Source organism: Sapajus apella, unplaced genomic scaffold (genome assembly GCF_009761245.1).
Source record: "Sapajus apella isolate SASKATOON/1434 unplaced genomic scaffold, GSC_monkey_1.0 scaffold5, whole genome shotgun sequence".
NCBI classification, from domain to species: domain Eukaryota; kingdom Metazoa; phylum Chordata; class Mammalia; order Primates; family Cebidae; genus Sapajus; species Sapajus apella.
The window spans coordinates 14,832,794-14,843,281 of record NW_022436945.1 but is presented as its reverse complement, the minus strand read 5'-3'; positions in this window follow the sequence as shown (position 1 = coordinate 14,843,281).

The following is a 10,488-nucleotide window of genomic DNA, read 5'->3' as shown; positions in this document are numbered from 1 at the left end:
AGGTGACAAAATACCTGCCAGTGGTTTGTCTTCTTGGCAAAGTCAGCAGAAAAAAATACCTTCTTTCTCTAATAGTTCCAGGAAAGGTATCCACTCTTGGGGCACAGCTAAGGACAGGGCTGATTCTGAGCTGGAGGGCACCAGTGCAGGTAATACAACAGTTTCTAGTTGGCGTCAGATTGGGCAGTGCTATGCTCTACCTCTTATTAACCATTTTGAAGTAAGGAGAAGTGGCAAATGACTTATCCTATTGGGCTTTTGGTAACTTTCATTTTGTTCATCTTCGTCTTCATTTTTCCCTTACCTTTCTTTTGCCCTTCTAAAATCTCAGTAAGGGGGTGGGTGAGAGTTGATCCTAATTGGGGTAATGAGGGCGATATAGTCACAGTGGTGGTGATCGTGCCTTTGGAAAGTGGGGACTTGATTACACCAGACCTGGTTTTCCAGCACAAATTCCTTTGTCTCCTTTAGTTGTCTTAAAGAGCATGGACGATAGAGCTAGAGCTCCTAGTTTTAAAACCAGGCATCTCAGCTCTGCCCTTATGAGCTGTGTGACTGTGAGCTGTTGCTTAACCTCTCTGTGTCTCAGTTTCTTTACCTGTAAAATGAAAACAGCAACAGAAAATTGTTGAGAGAATTAAATGAATTAATATATATAAAAGACTTATGTGATAGACTGGATTTTTAATTACCTGTATGTAATCAGCCATGGGAAGAATGTACCTCCCCATCCCATTTGAAGTTGGACTTGATCCTTCTTCTTTAAGGCAGTATCTCACTCTGTCACCCAGGCTGGAGTGCAGTGGCACAATCATAGCTCACTCACTGCAGCCTGGACCATCTGGCTCAAGAGATCCTCCCACCTCAGCCCTCTTGAGTAGCTGAGACTATAGGTGCATTGCCCACACCAGGCTGATTTTTCAATTTTGTGTAGAGATGGAGTCCCACTATATTGCCCAGGCTGGTCTCGAACTCCTGGCCTCAAGCAATCCACCCACCTCAGCCCCCCAAATTGCTGAGATTACAGGCGTGAGTCACTGTGCCTGGCCGTAGGAATTTCTTAAAGGAAGATTTACCAATGGCCAATAAGCACATGAAGATACTCACCCTCAATAGCCGTCAGAAAAATGCAAACCAAAACCACAATGAGATACCACATCATACCTGCTAGTATAGTTATAATAAAAAAGCCAGATAGGCTGGGCGCGGTGGCTCATGCCTGTAATCCCAGCACTTTGGGATGCTGAGGCGGGCAGATCATTTGAGGTCAGGAGTTCGAGACCAGCGTGACTAACATGATGAAACTCCATCTTTACTAAAATGCAAACCTTAGCCGGGCATGGTGGTGGGCATCTGTAATCCCAGCTACTCAGGAGACTGAGGCAGAAGAATTGTTTGAACCCAGGAAGCGGAGGTTGCAGTGAGCCAAGATCCTGCCACTGCACTCCAGCCTGGGTGACAGAGCAAGACTCTGTCTCAAATAATAATAATAAAAAAGGCCAGATAATAACAATTATTGATGAGTATGTAAAAAAAAATTAGAACCCTAGGTGCAATGGCTCACACCTATAATCCCAGCACTTTGGGAGGCTGAGGTAGGAGGACTGCTTGAACTTAGGAGTTTGAGACCAGCCTGGGCAACATACTAAGACTCCCATCTCTATATTTTAAAAACTAATAAATGAATAATTTTTAAAAACCCAGAACCCTCAAACACTGTTGAGAGTATACAAAATGGTGCAGCTGCTCTGAAAAATTGTTCAGCAGTTACTATAAAAACTGTCTGGAAAAATTGTTCAGCAGTTACTATAAAAACTGTCTGGAAAACTGTGTGTCAGTTACTCTGAAGGTTAAATGTAGGTTTACTAAATGACCCATCAATTTCACTCCTAGGTATAGACCCGAGACAATTGAAATGATATAAATTGGTATAATGTTTCTGGGATGTAATCCTATTTGACCCATAAATTCTACCTCTGGGAATATATTCTAAGGAAATTTATATTTTCTATTTTTTTCCCAGTCTATCCTCAAACTCCTGGGCTCAAGCGATCCTCCCATCTCATCCTCCCAAGCAGTTGGGACTAAAGGCAGGCCCCACTGCACAGAGGTCTAATAAAATATATTCAGACAATAGTGCAAAATGCATGTATAAGATGTTCATTGAGGTATTATGTAATAAATTTGGAAATAACCTCATATATCAATCAATAAGAGGTAAGTTATGACACAGTTTCTATTAGGCAGTGGAATAACTAGCACTTATTTAAAAGGATTTTGTTGATGGCTGGGCGTGGTGGGGCACACCTGTAATCCCAGCACTTTGGGAGGCTGAGGTGGGGGGATCACTTGAGGCTAGGCATTCAAGACCACCCTGGCCAACATGGGGAAACCCCATCTCTACTAAAAATTCAAAAATTAGCCAGTCGTGGTGGCAGGCACCTGTAATCCCAGATACATGGGAGGCTGAGGCAGCAGGATCGCTTGAACCTGGGAGGCGGAGGTTGCAGTGAGCTGAGATTGCGCCACTGCACTCCAGTCTGGGCAACCGAGTGAGACTATGTCTCGAAAAACAGAGAGAGAGATAAGAGGATTTTGTGTTACTGGAGCTGATAATCCTTTTACCCTGTAATTGTTATATTGTTTTGGAGATGGAATGAACAGACTAGGACACTTTTTCTTATTCACTTACCGCTGGGCCTAGTTCCTAGAAGATACTACACATTTGAAGTGACAAAGGCGAATGTGCAATGTTTGCAGGCTCCTTATCTACAGCCCTTGGTTGTTGGAGGCTATGCTGAGTTGCTTTCTATGTTTCTACTTGACAATTGGTGCTGAAAGATGCCCTTAAATGTCCCAAATGAGAGAAGAGAATTGTGATTAGGAGTGACTAAGGTTCACAATTTCAGCCTGGAGGAAAGTGAATTTAAAAGGTAAGAAAAGCTCCCACCTTGGAAAGGCAATCTCCCCAGGCCTGCGGAAAGAGACCTGCAGGGTACCAGAGGCCCCTTGTCTATTCCCAGATCACTGAGAGAGCTTCTCCAGCTAGAGACTCAGCAACATTTCGTATCCTACATCTTGGCAGAGGGTTGCAAATAGTAGGGGCGAATGCCTAAACTCTACTTAGCACTGAGAGGTCTTTGCTGCTTTCAGTCCTGAAATTTCTACCATGTTCCAGTGAATCTAAGTACGATGTAGTCTCAGGGTCAGGGTGAGGTAGCCAGCCTAAATTTTGATAGTTATTAAGGTATCTGTTGATTGAAAGGGAAGATGTCCATGATGTTAAGCAGAAAAGGAAAGCTGATCACATTAGGACATAGATATGTTCATATACTTGACCATGTTCACATGTGCATCAAAACATCGCATTGTACACCTGAAATATATGCAATTTTAAAACTGAAAAAGAGTATGTATTGTGATTTCTATTTTTTATGTTAAAAGCATACAAGTTGTTTGTATAGAGAAAACATTTTGATGGGCATATATCCAGCATGGTAACAGCGGCTATCACTGGGTGGTGTGTTTTGGAGGTGATCCTTATTTTCTTCTGTATACTTTGCCAGCATTTTATTTTTACTTTGCAATGAGCATGTATTTTATATACAGTAGAAATAAAAGATGCCAATACGAGAGGGTCAGGTAGCTATTACTGGCCTCAATAGGTAGACTTTGGAGCCTGGCAGATCAATAGTGACATGTAGCAAAGCACATAACACAAGGGTGGTTCCCGATTGCAGGGCAGAGGGCGCTACTTTCTGCCTGACTTTTACCTCTCACCAGACTCGAGGTCATGCATGTCTCCTCCTGCGTTATACGGAAGTTAAAGGAATGTCAGAACCCGGTCTGCTAAATGGAGGATTGCTATGGGCTGAATTGTATTCTGCCCCTTCAAATTCGTATGGTGAAGTCCTAACCCATAGTCCTTCAGGATGTGGCCCTGTTGGAGATAGGGACTTTACAGAGGTGCTTAAATTAAGGTGAGGATATGAGCGTAAGCCCTAATCCAATCTGACTGGTGTCCGCTATGGGAAGTTTGGATACACAGAGAAACCCCAGGGATTAACCTACCCAGAGGAAAGGCCGCGTGAAGACACAGCAAGAAGGTGGCCATCTGCAAGCCAAGGAGAGAGGCCTCAGAAGAAGCTGAACCTGCTGACACCTTGGACTTCCCAGCCTCCAGGTCTGTGGGAAATAAATTGCTGTTGTTTAAGTCACCCAGTCAGTGATATTTTGTTATGGCAGCCCTAGAAAACTAATACAAGGATATTCACCAATTTGTGTTTTTGCTCCTTGAAACATATAAATGTTTCAGCCTCAATATTTTCATAGATGCTGTCTTTTTTGTCTTCATTCAGAGTAGCTTTCTTCAACAAATATTTCATAAGAACAACTTCACAATATGTTGTCTCTATTTATGATTCTGCATAATTATGGGCTTCCACAATTTTATTTTATTCCAGTACAGAACATGAATTTATCTAATTAAAAATAGGTGCTTCAGCAAATGATTCATCCTGCAAGTTGAGATATTCTAAAATGCAATTACAGGATTTCAACATTAATATTGTACACCATTTGAGGGCTTATTGTTTAATTTGTTCAGTACTTCCTATGCTTTTGAAAGGATAAATTTCAAGTTTCTCTGTTTGCAAATTATTTTTCCAATAACTGCATTTTGGTATTTCATTTGACTAACACTTTGATTAAAACTTTTTATAAGCATATGAAAACATGCTCAACTTTATTATTCATCAGAAACATACCAATTAAAACTACAGTGAGATATCACTACACACTAGAATGAGTAATCATAAAGATTGACACTACCAAGTGTTGGCAAAGATAAGTTGCAATTGAAATTCTCAGGCATTGCTGGTAGGAATGCAAAATGGTATAGTGCCTGGCAGCATGGCATTACATTATAAGATTAGATTCATTACCATATGATCAAGAAATTCTACTTCCAGGTATTTACCCAAGAGAAATAAAAACATATGTCCAAACGAAAACATGTACATGACAGTGGGGCATGGTGGTGGATGCCTGTAATCCCAGCTACCCAGGAGGCTGAGGCAGGAGAGCAGCTTGAACTGGGGAGGCGGAGGTTGCAGTGAGCCGAGATCACGCCACTGCACCCCAGCCTGGATGACAGAGCGGGATTCCGTCTCGAAAACAAAAACAAAAACAAAACAGAAAAATACCATGTACATGAATGTTTATAGCAGCATTATTCCTCATAGCCCCAACTAGAAAAAACACAAATATCCATCACTATTAAATGGATAAACAAAGTGTGATACATTCATACCACAGGAAACTATTCAGCAATACAAAAAAGGGCATAGTACAGACAGTAACATGGATAAATCTTAAAAATATTATGTTAAGAGAAAGAAGTCAATCACAAAAGATTCCATACTATGTAAATCTACTCATGTGAAATTCTATAATATGTAAAACTGTAGTGACAGAAGGAAAATCAATGGTTGCCTGGGGCCAGGGCTAGGGGAGCTGAGTAAATATATACAGGTATGAAAATACTTTCTAGGGTGAAGAATTGCACCATTTTTTGATTGTGATGGTGGTTAAATGATTAGACACAATTTCCCAAAATTCACCAACTGGGACACTTAAAATCAGTATAAATATTACTTTGAAAAACAAAAAAGAGAAAGCAATTTCCAACCAGTTTTGAACAACATACAACCAAAATTAAGAGGACTTGTTTATACAAAGGTCAATACAATGGTGGAATACCTATACTGGTATATAAAATAGATATTCAAAGGCTTGAACTTTTTTTATTATTATACTTTAAGTTCTGGGATACATGAGCAGAACGTGCAGGTTTGTTACATAGGTATACACATGCCATGGTGGTTTGCTGCACCCATCAACCCGTCATCTACAGTAGGTATTTCTCCTAATGCTATCCCTCTTCTAGCCCCCCGCCCCTCAACAGGCCCTGGTGTGTGATGTTCCCCTCCCTGTGTCCATATGTTCTCATTGTTCAACTCCCACTTATGAGTGGGAACATGCGGTGTTTGTTTTTCTGTTCCTGTGTGTGTTTTCTGAGAATGATGGTTTCCAGTTTCATCCATGCCCCTGCAAAGGACATGAACTCAGCCTTTTTTATGGCTGCATAGTATTCTATGGTGTCTATGTGCCACAATTTCTTTATCCAGTCTAACATTGATGGGCATTTGGATTGGTTCCAAGTCTTTGCTATTGTGAATAGTGCTGCAGTAAACATAGGTGTGCATATGTCTTTATGGTAGAATGATTTATAATCCTTTGGGTATATACCCAGTAATGGGATTGCTGGGTCAAATGGTATTTCTGATTCTAGATCCTTAAGAAATCGCCAGGCTGTCTTCCACAGTGGTTGAACTAATTTGCACTCCTCCCAACAGTGTAAAAGTGTTCCTATTTCTGCACATCCTCTCCAGCATCTGTTGTCTCCTGACTTTTTAATAATCCCCATTCTAACTGGCGTGAGATGGTATCTTACTGTGGTTTTGACTTGCATTTCACTAATGACCAGTGATGATAAACTTTTTTCATGTTTGTTGGCCACATAAATGTTTTCTTTTGAGAATTGTCCGTTCATATCCTTTGCCTACTTTTTGATGGTTTTTTTTTTTTTTTCTTGTAAATTCATTTAAGGACTTGAACATTTTTAAACATCAGATTGGTGACAGGTAGCAGAGAGAAAACACATAATGCCGTATGGAAATATGTTTTTATATTCAATGTCAGCATTGTCACAAGATTTTATAGTCTAGTTACTCTGTGCATATGTAAAAATATTTGTAGATTTTGGCAATTACAGCTTCTTTTTGATAATTAAAGGAATTATTTTTTGAGAGTTTAAATGCAATTATAAATTATGTGTATGCCACATCCAATTGCAAGTAAATCTCTTACTTTAGTAAGAACACTAATTTTTTCAAAATTTGTATGTATATTATCACCACAAAAATTAATCGTTTTTCTTTAGCATTGAATTTTTTTTTTTTTTTTTTAAGATGGAATGTTGCTCTGTCACCCAGGCTGGAGTGCAGTGGCATGATCTCGACTCACTGCAGCTTCCAGATCCGAGGTCTAAGTGATTCTCCAGTGTCAGCCTCCCAAGTAGCTGAGATTACAGACACACACCACCACTCTCAGCTAATTTTTTTTGTATTTTTAGTAGAGACAGGCAGGCTGGTCTTGAGCTCCCAACCTCAGAGGATCCACCCGCCTCAGCCCCCCAAAATGCTGGGATTATATGTGTGAGCCACCACGCCTGGCTTGAAATTTTAAATTTATTATAGAATAACAGTCATAACAATTCTATATATTAAATCTTCAAGAAAATAAACTTCAAAAGCTTTACTTTGATTCCATGCACTGGGTGGGAAAAATTAAATTATTATTGGACTGAACTGGTTTTCTAGTTGAAGCAGCTGATGGCAGTGATATACAATTAGCACCATTCAATGAGAGTTTTTTGTTGTTGTTGTTGTTTTGTTTTGTTTTGTTTTTTTTGAGACGGAGTTTCGCTCTTGTTACCCAGGCTGGAGTGCAATGGCGCAATCTCGGCTCACCGCAACCTCCGCCTCCTGGGTTCAGGCAATTCTCCTGCCCCAGCCTCCTGAGTCGCTGGGATTACAAGCACGTGCCACCATGCCCAGCTAATTTTTTGTATTTTTAGTAGAGACGGGGTTTCACCATGTTGACCAGGATGGTCTCGATCTCTTGACCTCGTGATCCACCCGCCTCGGCCTCCCACAGTGCTGGGATTACAGGCTTGAGCCACCGTGCCCGGCCTCAATGAGAGTTTTTCTTCATCACATATACTGCTATCACTTTTTCTATATACACAAGAAGAAAATGGGGAAAAACAAGCAAAAGTATGAATGTTGTTTGATCTGAAATAAAAGTCATGTGTCAGAGTGACAGTTAAATCCACCTTCTGCAGCTACACATGTTAATGATCATCTTTAGGCACAGATTAAAATAATTTCTAGCTTTAAAGGTAGATGCTGATGCTTCTTCAAAAATTTGTATTTATGGCCAGGCATGGTGACTTAACCTGTAATCCCATCACTTTGGGAGGCCAAGGCAGAGCGATCACTTGAATCCAAGAGTTTGAGACCAGCCTTAACAACAAAGAAAAAAAATTAGCCAGGCGTGGTGGCACACACTTGTGGTCCCAGCTACCTGGGAGGCTAAGGCTGGAGGATTACTTGGGCCTGGGAGGTCAAGGCTACAGTAAGCTGTGTTTGTATCACTGCACTTCAGCCTGGGTGACAGAGTGAAAACTTGTCTCAAAAAAAACCCAAAAACTAAAAATGTTCATATTATCAGTGAAACAACCCTCATGATGATGTATATGTTGACATATTATGTGTAAATATCCTGTCATCATTAACTTTCTTAGCTAACAGATGCTCATTACTTAATTTTTCACTAAATACACACTTTGTAATTCTCAACAGGGTCAGGAAAAGGAATGGATTATTGGTCATTCTTCAGAATTAAGGGGAGAGTTGTCTTTGCTAAATATACATCTCATGACTACTAGATGAGATCATGAAAGAAGCTAGAAGTACAATATGGAGGTCTCCCAAACCCATCCCAGTTAATTTTTTTAGTGAAGTAAAGTTTTAGTGAGGTGAAATGCAAAGATTTTAAGTGTATTCCTCATAGGGTTTTAACAAAGGTATATGCCCATGTAACCCATTCCCAAATAAAGTATAGAATGTTCTCCTTACATCAGAAAGCTCCTTCACTTCCCCTTCCAGTTAATTCCTACCCCTATGTGGGTTTTTTGTGGTTTTTCTTTTGGGACAGAGTTTTATTCTTTTGCCCAGGCTGGAGTGCAGTGACATGATCTCAGTTCACTGCAATCTCAACCTCACAAGGCTCAGGTGATCCTCCCAACTCAGCCCCACCACGTAGCTGGGACTACAGGCATGTCCCACCATGACTGGCTGGTTTTTGTATATTTAATAGAGACAGGGTTTACCCATGTTACCCAGGCTGGTCTCAAATGATCTGCTTGCCTCAGCTTCCCAAAGTACTAGGATTATAGAACTGAGTCACTGTGCCTGACCTATAGGTGACTCATGTTCTGATTTCTATTGCTATGTATTTGTTTTGCTTTTTAAAAACTGTATATAAATGGAATCATACAATAGAAATTCTTGTGAGTTTGGCTTCTTTATCTCAACATTATGAAGTAAGATTCAACTACAGTACTGCATGTAGCAATACAATAGTTTGTTCTTTTTTCTTTTCCTTTTTTAGGATGGAGTCTTACTCTGTTGCCCAGGCTGGAGTGCAGTGGTGTGATCTCAGCTCATTGCAGACTCCACCTCCTGGGTTCAAGCAATTCTCCTGCTTCAGACTCTTGAGTAGCTGGAATTATAGGCATGCACCACTACACCTGGCTAATTTTTGTATTTTGTAGAAAAGACGGGGTTTCTACATGTTGGCCAGGCTGGTCTTGAACTCCTGACCTCAAGTGATCTGCCCACCTTGGCATCCCAAAATGCTGGGATTACAGGCATGAGCCATGGCACCTGGGCCCCTTTTTTCATTTTTAAACTGCTGAGTGATATTCTGTTCCATGCATCTATTACAATTTATTTATCCATTTTCTTACTGATGGATATTTGGGTTATTTTCAGTTGTATCAGATTTTTCTTCAGGAGTTAATACTTTTTGTGTCCTGTCTAAAAAGAGTCACTTTCTTAAAAGTGTTACTGGATAAGCATAAGTTTTACATTTTGATGGAGTCTAGTGTATCAATTTTTTTTTATGGTTGGTGCTTTTGTGTTCTTTCTAAGAAGTCTTTGCTTACCCCAAGGTTGCAAAGACTTTGTTCTATGTTATTTTCTAGAAGCATTATAGTTCTAGCTTTTATATTTAGAAGAATGATGTATCTCAAGTTACTGTTGATGAGTAATGTGAGGCAGGACTTGGAATGGTTACTTTTTATCTATATTAGGCAAATTTTGGGTCTAATTTTTGTGAGTCTAATATGTACCCCCTCTACAAAGTGATTAAAGGCTACCTCAGAGTAGAACTGAATAAAATACATAGCTTATGAATATTAGCATTTAGCACAGAGTAGGCATAGAACAATGTAGTTCAATAAAGATCATGTTATATTTTTGTGGGTCTCTTTGAACGTCCTACAAATAGTCCTGCCCATATTCTTGGGGTCCTTTTAATGTGCGACATCCTCAATTAACATGAACACAAGTAATCATAACTGGCACTTTATGTAAATTCCACTAACTCTTTGAGCAAGTATGATCTTCATTTTGAAGATCATATTTCACGATGGCTGGGAAAACATAACTTGCCCAAGGAAACAGCTAGTAAGTTGTAAGTGGTGTTCCAAATTAGGTCCAAGTTCAAAGCTCACATCATATTCACTACATTCCTTTGACTTTTTTTTTCTTTTTTTGAGACAGGATCTCAGTCTGTCAC